Here is a 16,379-nt window from a genome sequence, read left to right as displayed (position 1 = left end):
TTTAAAAAAACTCTCTGCCTCTCCTCTCTCTGTGTAACTCTATCAAGTAAGTAAATAAATCTTAAAAAGAAAGAGCACTACCTTGCTCTTTTTCCACCCTTGGTGAAGCCAGCAGAAAGTCCCGTGTGTCACCAAGTAACCCCAGTTAAGTCGTCCTGGTGCCCACCTGTCTGTTCTTCTTCCAGCCGGCTGTGGGCGTCTCCTTTGATTCGTGCTGCCAGCTCATCAGCAAATGATGTGGGTCTTTTCTACAGGCAGGAGAGACCAAGAGAATCCATTTTTCTAACAGGCTAAACTAGTGTACATTACTTTTGGACACCACACAAAATTAAATGTGTAACCGCAGAGAAATTGAACTGAGGAGACTCCTTTCAATAAAGGGATTTCCACTCTCTTCAGATCACTCAAGGCACAGGACTCATAAAATGTGCCTCTCGCGGGAAACAATTTATTTCCTTATTCATTCATACCTCACTTTGTTACTTGAGAATTTGCATCAGAAAACTAGAACAAGGCACTCAGGAGGAGAGGCAGGAACACTGAGGGGTCGGCATTGTGGCACCAGGGGTTAAGCTACTGCTTACAACACGAGCATCCCATATCCAAGTGCTAGTTCAAGCCTCAATGACTCTGCTTCCAATCCAGGGTCCCGATAAGGCACCTGGAAAAGCAGCAGATGATGGCCCAAGTACTTTCTGGAGATCTGGATGGAGTTCCTGGCTCCTGGCCTTCGCATGGCCCAGCCCCAGCTGTTGCAGCCATTTGGGGAATGAGCAAGCACATGTTAAGATCCAAATCTCTCTCTCTTCCTCTCCCTCTCTTCCTCTTTCAAATAAAGAAATCCTGAAACAAAACAAAACAGACCAAAGAACCCTCTAGAATTGAATCTACTCTGAATGATCTGCCTGCCTTGTGAAGTCCTCACAGCTGGTCAAGAAAGTGGTCCGTTCAAGGCAATTATTTCCAAGCACATAAATGAAATCACAGACACCATGGAACGTGGGAAGGCTGCGAATACAAGTAGCCAGGTGAGGAATGAGTCCAAGGGCCCACTTGTAAGCCAGGGCCAGGTGATTCCAGCTACACGCTCCCTTACAGGCTTGGAATTTCCATTGGCTTCTTCGACATCCTCCCTCTCAGAGTCAGCGAAAAGGTCACAGCCGTGGTCATCCTCTTCCTCATCGCTCCTCTGCGCCACGTGCTGGGAGTGTAAGAGGCCAGCTTAGAGCTCTGGAGGCTGTCGTCAGGCTGGGGGAGCCACTGACACCCTGCCTCCAGGTGCCTACTTTGAAAAGGGAATGACTTCTTAACGTGATGACGATGAGCACGCACAGCACGTCATGAAGCAGCACAGCACACGTGTGCTAGCACGTGCCCGCACAAACACTATCCGAGGACCCAGAGAAGCATTTCACCCTTTACCAAGGAGAACAGCCAGAACATAAAAGCGAAACACTGAAATATTCAAAATGCCCATCACTAGAGAAATAAAAACAAAGTACAGTCTTATGTTCGTAAGAATACTAGTGGTAGGTATTTGGAGCACCGTTAACTCGACACTTGGATGGCTGCAGCCCTTAATCAGTGTACCTGTGTCCTAGCCCTGGCTCGGGGCCCGATTCCAGCTTCCTACTAGGCACACCCTGGACAGCAGAAGCTGATGGCTCAAGTACTTGGGTCCCTGCCACCCACATGGGAGACGCAGAGTAAGTTCCCAGCTCCCAGCTTCAGCCTGGACCAGCACTAGCTATTGTGGACGCTGGGAGAGTAAACCAGCCAAGGGGAAATCTGACTCTGGAATAAAATGAAAATAAATAAAAAAGTTTGGGCTCAGCAGTTAAGACCCTGCTGGGAATGCCTACAGCCGATACTGGAGTGCCTGGGTTCATGTCCCAGCTCTGGTTCCTACTAAGGTACACCCTGTGAGGCAGGAGATAACGGCTGGAGTACTGGATCTCTGTTACTCACACGAGAGAACTGCATGGAGCTCCCAGCTCTTGGCTTCTGCCTGGCCTAGTCCGGGCTGTTGTGAGCATTTGCAGGAGCAAACCAGCAGTTGGATCTCTGTCTGTCGGTCTCTCTCTCTCTCTGCCTTCCAAATACATTTTAGAAACTAAAAACAAAGAATCCTGAGTAGGTTAAGAGAAAAAAGGCAGGTCAAGTACAGAATTTCAGAATGACAAGTCCAGGGGGACACCTGCCCCTGGCCCCACATATACTCCCCTAGCATCTCTATGCACACATATGTATCAGTGAAAGCAAAGGAAATGACCTGCATAGACACTCACAGACCACAACACCAGTCACCTCGGGAGAACACGTGCAGATGAGGACTGGAGGCCTACACCTAGCCTGACCTGTCAGGTTCTAATTTTCCAAATCTACCCACTGGTACACGTATGGCTACCGGAAACATTCTTTAAATGCTTAAATCAGTCATTTGTGCCAGGCACTATGCTAAAAGTCACTTAACATGCTCTAATTTAATCATTACATCTCTGCCACTAGGTGTGGTGTGTGAAACCACTCTACCTTTAACAGAAAGGTACTTCAAAAAGTTTGTGGAAAAATGGAAGGATCAGTTTATGTTTGAGGCACACACACACACACAAAAAATTGGAAGCCCATGTGTAGTTTTTCCATAACACGTAGGAGTTTTTTTTTTTAAAAACCTTCCATAAAAACCAGAGTACATCAATGCTTTACATCACTGTATTGTACTGTTTGAAAATTATCTAAGTATAAAGTCCACAGAAATATTTTCCAAAAATAGAATGTTAAAATCAGAGACCAGTAGCATTCACGAATACAAAATTTTCTGTACCCAAATGACCTTATCTTTTCATTCATTCCATTTTCCATGAACTTGTGGAGTACCCTTGGTATGCGCAACAAAAATCTCGCTGACATGACTGGCCCCGTGCTGATGACAATGTAGCAAAATGGGGCTGACGATCGGTATCGTGGAGCATCCATCACACAGGGGTGCCACGAGCCCACTCACGTGTGACTCCCCCTCGTATTCCCAAGAAACAGTTCACAGACATGAAGACACTTCTACGTGTGACCACACCGAGAGCAGCGTACCTCAAAAGCAAAACTCTAGGCCTGCTTCTCCCACTTAAGCGACGCTGACAGTCTCACCCATCAGCAAGTTTAAAAATGCAGAAATTCACAAAGCAAATTTTAGAGACCGTTGAAAATGACAAGGAAATTCACGTGTTAACTACCATGAGACAGTGCCCGTTCTGAGAATGCTCTGTCCTCCGAGGCAGATACAAAGCGGCAGTTAACCGTGTGCCGACAAAATGGCCAGAAGAGGTTCATCTGTGAATCGGCGCTTGCCAGCGTTCCTGCCGCCTTGTCTTCAGTGTGGCAGCTGAGTGACGTGGAAAGAACCTCTCAGAGGCTCTGTTTCTCCACTGTGCTTCTTACCCTCTCTGATGTCTCAGAAAGAGAGACAATTTAGGAAAGTAAAACTGACACAAAGTACACCAAAGTCTCAATGCATCAAGTGCTTAAAGAAAAATCCTCACTTGCTATCAATCTTCACAAGGGATTTTAAGTCTACAGGCTAAGCTTCAGGTAGAAGTTGAAAACAAAGTCGCTTCAATGCAGGGGCCTTACCTGGTTCTGATCATTGTCACTCGGATTGGCAGAATCTTCATTGGTGTCCTATGGGAATGGTGAAAAAGGCTTTGTCGTTAACACAGGCTTTATCGAGGAGCACAGAATGATTTCAGGTCTAAATGTCGGGGGCAAACTGATGCTGCCCTGTGTGCAAAGGCTGTGGCTCAGTTTCTGCCACTGACCCCCCACCCCCCGTCACCCAGGGGATCAAGGAGCACCCACGAGAGGGAGCTGGCAATGTGGCAAAGGGCTGCTCCCTGCCAACACCTAACTTCTGTGGTTCATTTAAACACCTCTGCACTTCCAACTCTACTCCTCAGATTGAAAGGGAGAGTGGCACATTAAATTAATGAAAACATCAGCCAGCGCCATGGCTCACTAGGCTAATCCTCCACCTGCGGCACCGGTACCCTGGGTTCTAGTCCCGGTTGGGGCGCTGGTTCTGTCCCGGTTGCTCCTCATCCAGTCCAGCTCTCTGCTATGGCCTGGGAAAGCAGTGGAGGATGGCCCAAGTGCTTGGGCCCCTGCACTCACATGGGAGACCAGGAAGAAGCACCTGGCTCCTGGCTTTGGATCGGCGCAGCCCCAGCCGTAGCGGCTGTTGGGGGGAGAACCAACAGAAGGAAGACCTTTCTCTCTCTCTCTCTCACAGTCTAACTCGGCCTGTCCAAAAAAAAAAAAAAAAAGAAAACACCTACAGTTGCTTTGTGTTATTTTACATTTGGAAACCGCTCTGCATATTCCGAAGAGCTAAGATAGCTGCTTCCTCGGGCCCAAGAAAGGAACAATGGTATTTGCTACCAGCAATCCGCTAAAAGGGCCACAATCAACGGCGACAGCTAGAAACAAATGATTCAGCTAATGGCCATCTATCCCAGCAAGGTTAGCTGGAAAAACCTAGGTTTTCTTTGAGGCTGGAGCAGGGATGGTAGGAGAGGAGACACAGAGGGTGATGAGAAAACAGGCAGAGGCACATAGCACAGTCTGCTGAGAAATCGAGACATTGTACAAGCACTGACCACTGGCCAGTGAGCAGCGTTCTGTTTAAGGGACAACTCCAGCCAGAGACATGTGTGGTGAGGGCCCACAGACTCTGGGAACCCTGGACTAGTGAGTCAGATTACGCTCTGTGGGGGCAGTGTTTGGCCTGCTGCTTGGGGCCTATGCATTCCATATTCAAGTGACTTGAGTCCCAGCTCCACCCCTCATTCCAACTTCCTGCTAATGCACATCCCCGAGGTAGCAGGGCACGGCCCAAGTACTTGTGTCCCTGCCATATGTGTGGGAGACTCGGATTGAATTCCTGGCTCCTAGCTTTAGCCCTGCTGGGTCTGCCCTGGCCTCAGCTGCCACCGGCATTGGGAGAGGGGACCAGCAAATGGGAGATCTCATTCTCTGTCTCCCCCCACCCCCGGCTCCCTTGCCTTTCAAATAAACAAACTTTAAAATTAAATTTAAAAAATGTATGTGCATATGAAGACATCGGAGATGGAAGCAAAGCTAAATGCTCTAGGCATCCTCGGGTGTCGATTTTATGGTATGAAAGAAGGGAAGTTTTAAACGAAGACTTCTTTGCCCTACAATTATCTGAAGATGGAACGTACTGCCAGACTGGGTCTCAGGCTGGGATTCCACAGGAACAGCTAAGCTGCCCTCCTCAAAATATCCCAGGAGGAAGAAGGGTTAGGTGCTGTGGTGGGAGGAAGGGTCACAGCTGAAAAAACTAAAGCAGTTTGCAACGTTTTTGGACCTAGGCAGATAAGAAACCTAACCCAAGGAGAACGCTCCTGCAGATGGCTTCTCCCGAGCAGCTTTGTGAAAACAGAGCGCTAGCTCACCAAGATGGTACGTACTTAGCTTTATGAAAACAGACCGCTAGTGAAGTACTCTGGTACCTACTCAGCCTGCTGGACAGGCTCCTGCTCACCATGATGCGGTCACGTCACGGCGTCCTCACCACCTCTTCCTTCTCTTCCTCGCTGTCCACAATACTGTGCGATCGATCGCTGCCCACAGGACCTTCTGTCCAGAAGAGAGGTCGGGATGAATGGCACGGTCACCAGCTGTCCTCAGCTTCACGGCAAAATGCAAGCAAGCCACCGCACAAGGGCATCCGAGATTCTGACGAAGCCATCTGTACTCATTTGCTGGCATCGAAAGTGTCACGACATCTACATAGTCTCAATGTTATTTCCCCATCAGGTGCTTCCTTACCAAGAAAATAAACTGGTCTGTGCTCTTCCAAGGTGTCATAAAACACCAAGACAGCCTAGGAATTGGACCAGATGAAGGATGAATGATGGACTTGCTACTACATGCTGGGAGTAGGTCTGGACTGCGGTCTGGACCAGCGGAAACAGAAACTACAGAGGACATTACCAGCAAAATCTGAATACGAATGAAGATGATGTAGCAGTAATACGGCCAGAAAGATGTCCTGATTTTGACAACTACCCTGTAGTTAGGTAAGAGAATATCCTTGTTCTTAGAAAATGCAGCAATAGGCCCAGCACTGTGGCTCAGCAAGTTCAGCCATTGCTTGCGATGCCAGCACCCCACACTGGAGTGCTGGTTCAGTTCTGGATACTCTGCTTCCAATACAGCTCCCTGCTAATGTGTCTCAAAGAGCACAGGAAGATGGCCCAAGTACTTTCACCCCTGCCACCCATGTGGGAGACCCAGATGGAGTTCCTGGATCCCGGCTTAAGCCTGGCCCAGACCTAGCCGCTATGGCCATTTGGGAGGAGTGAACCAGCAGACAGAAAATCTCTGTCACTCTGATTTTCAAATAAATTAAACAAACTAACACTGAAGAGTAATGGGGCATGATGTCTCTCAAACAGGATCTGAGGGACATATTATGTTCACATGGGGAGAATGATAAAATAAAGGTAGCATGTCAACAACTTAGATCCCAGGTGATGGAGGAAGCTCCTGGCTCCACATCGGCCCAGCTCCAGCTGTTGAGGCCATTTGGGGAGTGAACCAGCAAATGGAAGACCTCTCTCTCTCCTTCTTTCTCTCTCTCTCTACTCTCTCTCTCTCTTCCTCTGTGTGTAACCCTGCCTCTCAAACAAATAAAACCATAAAAAAAAAAAAAATCCCAGTTGAATGGTAAATGGGAGTCCTTTGCACTATTCTTACACTTGGTGCAATGTTGGTGATGACTGAAAGGCAACAAGTCAAGCAAGATAGAACAGCTGAGAGGCCGGCGCCGTGGCTTAACAGACTAATCCTCGGCCTTGCAGCGCTGGCACACCAGGTTCTAGTCCCGGTTGGGGCGCGGATTCTATCCCGGTTGTCCCTCTATCAGGCCAGCTCTCTGCTATGGCTCGGGAAGGCAGTGGAGGATGGCCCAAGTGCTTGGGCCCTGTACCCGCATGGGAGACCAGGAGAAGCACCTGGCTCCTGGCTTCGGATTAGTGCGATGCGCCGGCCGCAGTGGCCATTGGAGGGTGAACCAACGGCAAAAAGGAAGACCTTTCTCTCTGTCTCTCTCACTATCCACTCTGCCTGTCCAAAAAAAAAAAAAAAAAAAAAAAAAAAAAAAAAAAAAAAACCAGCTGAGAGCAACCCAGGCACCCACGGGGGAACAGCACCTTCGCTGGACAGCTCTCCCAGCCCCACATCTTCCTGCTCCACGAACAGCTTCGAGCCAATCAGGTAAGGCAGAGGTCGATCCACAAACAGGTCCTGTCAACAGGAATGGGAAAATAAACCACTGCATACGGACACACAAAAATAAAACAGGCTTTCTCTTGCCTATTTAATCCCATCAGATTACTCCAAACAAGTGACAGAAACAAACGTTACTGGGGCCGGTGCTGTGGCGCAGTGGGTTAACACCATGGCCTGAAGCACCAGCATCCCATATAGGCACCAGTTCAAGACCTGGCTGCTCCACTTCCAATCCAGCTCTCTGCTATGGCCTGGGAAAGCACTAGAAGATGGCCCAAGTCCTTGGGCCCATGCACCAGCGTGTGAACCGCGAGGAGGCTCCTGGCTCCTGGTCTCCTGGCTTCGGGTTGGAATAGCTCCAGCATTGTAGCCACCTGGAGAGTAAACCAGAGGATGGAAGACACCTCTCTCTTTCTCTCTCTCTCCCTCTCTCTGCCTCTGCTTCTCTGTAACTCTCTCAAGTAAATAAAGAAAATTAAAAAAAAAAGAAAGAAAGAAATCAAACCAAGGCATTCCAAAATGGAATGCTGAAATCAAAGTGGTGTTACACTACACCAACATACTTCATCTCCAGCAAACATTTTAAAAAAAGCTAATTCTCTATGATCCGTTCCAGAAGATAGTAGAAGGAATACAAATTACATGAAGCCAAAAATACTGTAATATCAAAACAAAGTAAAAATGTATACCAAAAAATTCCAGACTGGTATCTCTCACGAACATGCACAGCAATGTGCACACTAAAATATTCACAAACTGAAGCCAATAACATTTATAAAGAATCATACACCGAGGCTGGCAGCACCGCTCGCAGTGCCAGCATCCCTTATGGATGCCGGTTCGAGTCCCATTCGAATTGCTACTCCAATTCTGATCCAGCTCTCTGCTATGGCCTGGGAAAGCAGTAGAAGATGACCCCCATACTGGGATCCTGCACCCACACGGGAAACCCAGAAGAGGCACCTGGCTCCTGGTTTGGGATCGGCTCAGCTCCAGCCATGGTGGGTAATTGGGGAGTGAGCCAGTGGATGGAAGACCTCTCTCTCTATCTCTTTGCCTCTCGTTCTCTCTCTGTGTAATTCTCACTTTCAAACAAATAAATAAACCTGAAAAAAAAAAAGAATCATACATCACCACCAGTGGAGCTCATTCCAGGTATGCAAGGCTACATCGACATGTCAAGGACCAGTCAGTGAAGTACATCACATCAACAAGCTAAAGAAGAAATAGATCATCAGCGCGTGAGTGGGCTGAGACAACATCAGACAACATCCAACATTCTCTCATGACACAAACCCTGAGCTAACTAGGAACAGCGTGGAACTTTCTGAATCTGATAGGGAATGTCTACAAAATGTAAATTTTACAGTTTACTCTCTAACATCAGAGTAAGGCAAGAATGTCATCTCTCACCACTGATTCAGCACCACCTGCTGGACACTCTACCTACTGCAATCTGAGGAGAACACAAACTAAAAGCTGTGGGAACTGGGAAGGAGAAACAGAATGATCTTCGTTCACAGGTGACATGATACCATACACTATAAATCTGTAAGAATCAGAAAAGGAAGGGAGGAAGGGAGGGAAAAGGCAAAGAAACTCTTGGGATTTATATGCTATTCTAAGAAGGTGGCAGGATACCAGGCTAGGATGCAAAAGTCAATTGTAGGGCCAGCTCTGTGGCGTACCAGGTAAAGTCGTGCCTGTAGTGCCGGCTTCCCATAAAAACTGGTTCAAGTCCCAGCTGCTCCACTTCTAATCAAGCTCTCTGCTATGGCCTGGGAAGCAATAAAAGATGGCCCCAGTCCTTGGGCCCTGCACCCATGTGGGAGACTCCGCGGAAGAAGCTCTTGGCTCCTGGCTTTCAATCTGCCTACACCCCACAATTGCTGCAATTTGGGGAGGGACCCAGCAGATGGAAGACACCTCTCTCTCTCCCTCCCTCCCTCCTTCCCTTTCTGTAAATCTGCCTTTCAAATCAACAAATCAATCTTTTAAAAATAATAAACTATCAAGTCAATTTTCCATATGAACAACAATGAACAATGTCGGCTCTGGTACACTGGGTTAAGTGGCCTAAGCCAGCACCTGTGATGCCGGCACCTCCCTATGAGTACTGGATTCAATCCCAGCGGCTCCACTTTGGATTCATCTCCCTTCAAACCGGGCCTCGGAAGGCAGCAGAAGTTGACTCAAGCTCTTGGGCCCCTGCCATTCATGAGGGAGACCAGGATGGAGTTTGGCCTCATAGAGTTGGCCTGGACCAGTCCTGACTATTGTGACCATTGGGGACGTGAACCAGCAGATGCACGATCAACCTCTCTCTATAACTCTGCCTTGCAAATAAATAAGTAAATCCTTACAATCGACAGAACAATAGAAGCAACGAACCATGAAAATGTAAAATCATTCCGTAAAGTTCTCATGTCTTCCAAAACTGACCTACAGGTTTCCTCTAATCCTAACCGGAGTGTCAGCATGTTCTTCTGTGGACGTCAACAAAGTGACTGAATGTCATACAGAATGGCAAAGGATGCAGAAATCTGTGTCCCACTGCAGGCAAACCAAGAATAAGAACTGACACTACAGCTCCACAACCTACTGTCTAGGGTGGGTATTTCACCTGGCATTTGGTTGACAGGCTAGATAAGACACCGGTCCCATATGGAAGTGCCTGGCTTCAAAACCTGGCTCCACCCTGGACTCCTAATTCATGACAGTGCAGATCCTGGGAGGCAGCAGGGATTGCTCAAGTGAATCCATTTCTGCCACCCAATGGGAGAGCTGGAGTGAGCTCCTACTTCCCAGCTTTGACCCAAATTCCAGACACTCCAGGCAATGGAAGACTGAAACAGTGAAGGAATGAACTTGATCTCTCCCTCTCAGTGTATAGACAGAACACGAGGGACAGGTGGTCAGCCTGGCAGTGGACTCACCAGTTCGGATGCCTGCATCCCAGATCACAGCACTAGTTTGATACCCAGCTCCGGCTCCTGGCTTCCAGCTCCTGTTCATGCAGGCCCTGGGGGGCACGGATGATGGCTCAAATGACTGAGTTCCTGCACCCTTGTAGGACACCTGGATTCTACTCTGGCTCCCACTATTGGCATCAGCCTGCTCCAGCGGTGCTGGGGCTGTAGGGAAAGCACCAGATGATGAGAACACTATCTATATATTGACCTCTATTTCCACATCTATTTCTTTGTCTCTTTCTGCCAATAATTTTTAAAAAAACATTTCTGTATTGCATGTTGCCAAGTATACTGCCTTCTGGAAAAGTCAGAGAATCAAGACACAGTTCATAGACTAGCAGTTGACAGGAGTAGGGAGAAGGGTAAATGGGTGGAGCCCAGTGGACTTACAGGACACTGAAATACTCTGTGTGTCACTGTATTAGTGGACCCAAATGACATGGATTTGTCAGAACCCACAGAATGTACAACAGAGATCAACACTATAGACATTATCTAATAAGACTGTTGTATCTCCACAGTGGTTCAACAATTGTAACCAATATGTCACACTCAAGCAAGATGTTAATTCAATGGACACACTGAAACTTGGGGATGATACAGAAGGACACTATGCTGTCTGCTCTGTTCTCTGCAACCTGAAATGGCATAAAAAACCTATCCCATTGACTGACAAAACAGGAAAACTACAGACTGGGAGAAAATATTTGCACATCAGATACTTTAGATAAAGGAACGGAATGGGGAAACATAGACACTCAGGATTCAACACTAACAAACCAAACAGCAAAATAAAAGGGAAGAAATACTGAACAGACAATACACAAACACAGACATTCAAACAGCAAATAAAAACCTGAAGAAATGCTCCACAGTATTCATTGAATACGGTAACAATGAGGTACAACAACCCATTAAAATGGTGAATACTGACAAGGAGGAAAATGGAACCAAAATCTTGGGGAGAATATAGAGCAACTAAAATAGCCACACATTCCAAGTGAAACTCCAAATGCAACACTTACTATTTCTGTTAATTTGTACTTATTTATTTCAAAGGCAGAAATCAGAGAGACAGAAAGGCCTCCACACTGCTGCTTCACTACCCAGAGGCTCCAAACAGCTGCGGTAGGACCAGGGGGAATCCAAAACTGGAAATTCAATCTGTGTGGACTCGTCCTGGGAGGCCTGCCCTGCCGGGATGGTGGGACAACTGCGTTCTTCGACAAAAACCACCAGAGACAAGTTTAGTGAACGTGTCCATGTAAACGACCAAGCATAAGCTTTTAAAGGGCAAGCAGAGGGGGCGGAGCTAACTCAGGACAACACTATTTCTATATGATAAAGCCGATATTGGCGCCACTGTACCCCTCCACTTAGCTTGAGGTCACGTAGCCTAGGTAGCCTTCCTGATGGGCCAACAGGGTTCTACTCATGCCCTGTGGGTGTTCGGCTCTAAAGGGGAGAGCTCAGTGCTTGGCAATCCCAAGGCTCTGCAACAGAAGGCGGGGCTGAGGGAAATGTGCCTGGGGCTCCTGCCACCTGCCAGCAGTCAGGTTAACCTCCTGCATGGGCTAGCCAGGCAGTGTCCCGGCCAGGCACAGGATCACCCACAAACCTGAGTCTGCCACAACAGTAGCAGGGAACCACCTCCTCGAGCCATCACTTGTGCCTCCCAGGGTGGGAATTAGCAGCAGGCTGGAATGGAAGTGGAGCTGAAACTCAGAACCAAGCACTTAGATTTGGGATGCAGGTATCATTAGCACCATTCTACCCACTAATCAAACACCTGCTCCAAGCAGCAGCTCCACAAAGGGCTTGGACCAGGGCCAGCACTGTGGGGCAGTAGGGAAAGCCGCTCCTGTGGAGCCGGCATCCCATGTGGGTGTGGTTCGTGTCCTGGCTCTGCACTTCTGATCCAGCTCTCTGCTTATGGCCTGGGAAAGCAGTGGAAGGTGACACAAGTGTTAGGACCCCTGCACTCGCATAGGAGACACAGAAGCAGCTCCTGGATCCTGGCTTCAGATTACCGTGTTCCAGTTGTTGCAGCCATTTGGGGAGTGAACCAGTTCATGGAAGACCTTTCTCTCCCTCTCCCTCTCCCTCTCATATAAAGTACTTTGACCATTTCCTTAAAGTGAAACATCCTGTGAGCAGGCAACCCTGCAATTCCATCCCTATATATTTACTCAAGGGAAATGAAACCAAAGTCACAGAAAAACTAGCAGTCAAAATCCACAGTGCTTTACACGTGATCTTCAAAGCCAGCAAAGGCCCAGACGGCCTTCAACAGGCATGCAGTGAATCCTGCCTGCTAGGAAGGGTAGGCGGGAAAGGGGAGAGGAAGGCTGAGTGATGCACACCTAAGTTACAATCTGATACATTCCCAGTGTCCTCAAGCACAGGGAGCAATCCCCGCACACAGACACCAACCATGTTTCTCAGAAGTCCTGGAAAATGGAGCTCCAAGGCTCTGATATACAGAGAAATAAGGAGATGGACATGCTCATTATTCTGATTGATCATTACAACTGATTACAACTATGAAATTACAATGCTGGGGCCAGTGCCATGGCTCACTTGGTAATCTTCCACCTGCAGCATCGGCATCAAATATGGGTGCTGGTTCTAGTCCCAGTTGCTCCTCTTCCAGTCCAGCTCTCTGCTGTGGCCCGGGAGGGCAGTGGAGGATAGCCCAAGAACTTGGGCCCCTGCACCCACATGGGAAACCAGGAGGAAGCACCTGGCTCCTGGTTTTGGATCAGCGCAGTACGCCAGCCGTAGTGGCCATTTGGGAGGTGACCCAACGGAAGGAAGACCTTTCTTTCTGTCTCTCTCTCCCTCTCTCTCACTGTCTATAATTCTACCTCTCAAATAAATATATTAAAAAAATAAGTTACAATACCATACCCCACAAAGACAAGTCTTACATCAATTAAATCTTCAAAATTTTAAAAATTCAAAAAATGAGCAATGTCTTGGACACTACATGATGGAATGCTGCTGTGAACAGCCAAGAAGCACAAGAAAAAGTGCTCACCATGAAAAGTCGGTAGAGAACACACAAATGAAGACCACGTGGGGTACACTTACACCCTAAAATCTTAATGTGAAGAAAGACTGACGGCAGTGTACACGGACAAGGAGGGGGAGAAGCTGGAATTAACAGGCAATGGCTGGACAGAGTGTAACATGGTGCAAACGCATTGTGAAATCCTTTGGCAAGGTCTTCCCCAGGTAAGCACACACTCCCTTCAGAAGCCACTATCGCACAGCTAGGTACGATTCCTCTAGAACAATGAAAATATGCGTCCACAGGCACACTGGGACAAGAACACACTTCACAGCAGCTTTGCTCAGAAGAGCCAAAAACTAGAAATGATGCAAATGGCCAACAGATTAGAAGGGGGTAATGGGGCCGACGCTGTGGCACAAAGGGCAAAGCCTCTACCTGTGACACGGGCATCCCACACTGCTGGCCTCTTTCCATTCAGCACTCTGTTATGGCCTGAGAAAGAAACAGAAGAAGGCCCATGTCCCTTGGGTCCCTGCATATACGTGGGAGACCAAGAAGAAGCTCCTGGCTTCACATCAGCCCAACTCCTACCATTGTGGCCATTTGGGGAGTTACTAGGGATGGAAGACCTCTCCCTCTCTCTGCCTCTGCCTCTCTGTAACACTACCTTTCAAATAAATCTTTAGAAAAATATATAAGAGAAGTAGAAGAAGAAGGGGTAAACAACACGGTTCTACTCATGCCCTGTGAGCATTCGGCTATAAAGGGCAGTGCTCAGTGATCTGTGCAGCAGCGTGGATGCTGAGCCAAGGCTCTGGAAACAACATTGCATTTGGGGAAGCTTCAGAACAGGCTAAACCCACTTCAAAATGTTCAAGACAGGCACACTGGGAAAAGCACTATACAGAGATTACAAAGTTGTACTGCCCCAAAATAAAATGATATTTTAATTACTAATGCTTCCAGGAACTTTTTGAAGCACCTCAATGGACTGGAAATGCACAAGAGGAGATGTTCTGGGGCCGGCAAAATTCTGAAACTTAAGAGAAGCACTGTGTTTAATGGTGCAACTTAACACCTCCATTGCCAGGAAAAACCAGGATTCCAAGCAGCAAGGAAACATATATGACCCCCAGGACACTCCCAATGAGGAAGAGAATAGGAGGGTGACCAGATAAGGGAGGTCCCTGGTCACACAGGGGCCAATGCTAGAATAGCACAATAAAGGAGCTGCCACGTTAGAGCCCCTGGGCATAGCTGGGAGCCGAGCAAGAGTGGGTTCCATGGCTGCACACATTTATCAAACTCATCAAACCACACTTCAGATCTGGGCACGTCACTGCATCTAAATTACACCTGGGTACGGCGAGTGGCGTAACAGGTAAAGCCACCACCTGCAGGGCCAGCATCCCATATGGATGCCGGTTCTAGAACCAACTGCTCCACTTCTGATCCAGCTCAATGCCGTGGCCTGGGAAAGCAGTAGAAGATGGCCCAAGTCCTAAGCACACTGCACCCTCATGGGAGTCCCGGAGAGGGCTCCTGTCTTCTGTTGGCACAGCTCGAGCCTTTAAGGCCGAGAAGTGAACCAACAGATGGAAGATGTCTCTGTCTGTCTCTCTCTCTCTCTCTCCCCTTCTTCTCTCTCTGTGTAACTCTGTGAACTAAATAAATAAATTTTAAAAAAGTATAAAGCATCCCCTCACACAGTAGCTGTGTGACAACTCCCAGTGGCTTCCATGACAACTCGCTGGAGGGCCAGGGCCAGCTCTTGGGGACAGGAAGCACCAGGACTCACACGGTGCTGATGGGGAAACACAGCAGCACCCATGCCTTAGAAAGCAGCCCCAGAGATGAAGATGTGCAGCCGAGGCCACAGCCCCTGCAGTCCCAGGTGCACTTCCAGGAGAAGAATGCGGGGGGGGGGGGTGGGGGAGGGGGTCAGGTGCTGCGGTCAGCATTCCAGTGCACAGTCACAGAGTATCTGGGCTTCAATGCACACGGCACAACTACTACTCCAATGGCATCAAGAATGCAGCCAGAGACTACCGTGTGCTGGGAATGAGCCCTCGACAAAGACCTGAAAGAAGGAGACTCTCACAAAGATAATGCGTCCAACATACCAGCGACACTTCTGGTCCCACTCTCCACACTTGTGAACCACGCAGGTAGCAGGTGATGGCCCAAGTACTTGGACCACAGCCACCCTCATGGGAGACCTGGATGGAGTTCCTGGCTCCTGGCTTCTGTCTGAACCAGCACTGGAAACGGCAGCCACTTCAGAAAACAGTCACTGGACGGTGGATCTCCAGCTCGCACTCTCTGTTCTGCCTAATAAATGAGTAAAAATCACATAACCCCACACATACAGACACATAAATACATACACACACCCAAACCACCTGACCCAGAGTGTTTATGGTTCCCTCAATTGACCCAGAGGTGCAGTCGAGACTCAGGGAAGAAGTAATGGAGGGAAAGTCTCCCTCCCAATGCCGGAGGTGAAACTGAAGCCCCACAGAGGGTGCCAGCCACAGCTGGTCCAGGCCAGGGGCAGGTAAATGGTGGCCCGAGGTACAGAATGTGACAGCAGGTGAGGGGGTCGAGCCTGAACAGACCACTGCCATGCCCTCAAAATAAAGGCAGCAAAAACCAATGCGATATGGCTAAAGAAATAAGGACATGCGCAATTGTAATGGAAGTCGTTGAAATCTCAGTAACTGGCCACATAGAATCTGTAACGAAATCCCAAAATCATCAGTGATTGATTGCATTCCACTGCCATTTAGAAAACACTTTTGGGGCCGGCGCTGTGGCACAGCGGGTTAAAAGTCCTGGCCTGAAGCACCAGTATCCACTATGGGCGGTTCTAGTCCCGGCTGCTCCTCTTCTGATTCAGCTCTCTGCTATGGCCTGAAAAAGCAGTCGAAGATGGCCCAAGCCTTTGGGCCCTAGCATTCACGTTGGAGACTCAAAAGAAGTTCCTGGCTCCTGGCATCAGATCAAGCGCAGCTCCAGCCATTGCGGCCATCTGGGGAGTGAACCAGTGGACACAAGACCTCTCTCTCTGTCTTTACGTCTCT

This window comes from Lepus europaeus, chromosome 17 (assembly GCF_033115175.1).
Source record: "Lepus europaeus isolate LE1 chromosome 17, mLepTim1.pri, whole genome shotgun sequence".
NCBI classification, from domain to species: Eukaryota; Metazoa; Chordata; class Mammalia; order Lagomorpha; family Leporidae; genus Lepus; species Lepus europaeus.
This window is presented reverse-complemented; position numbering follows the sequence as displayed.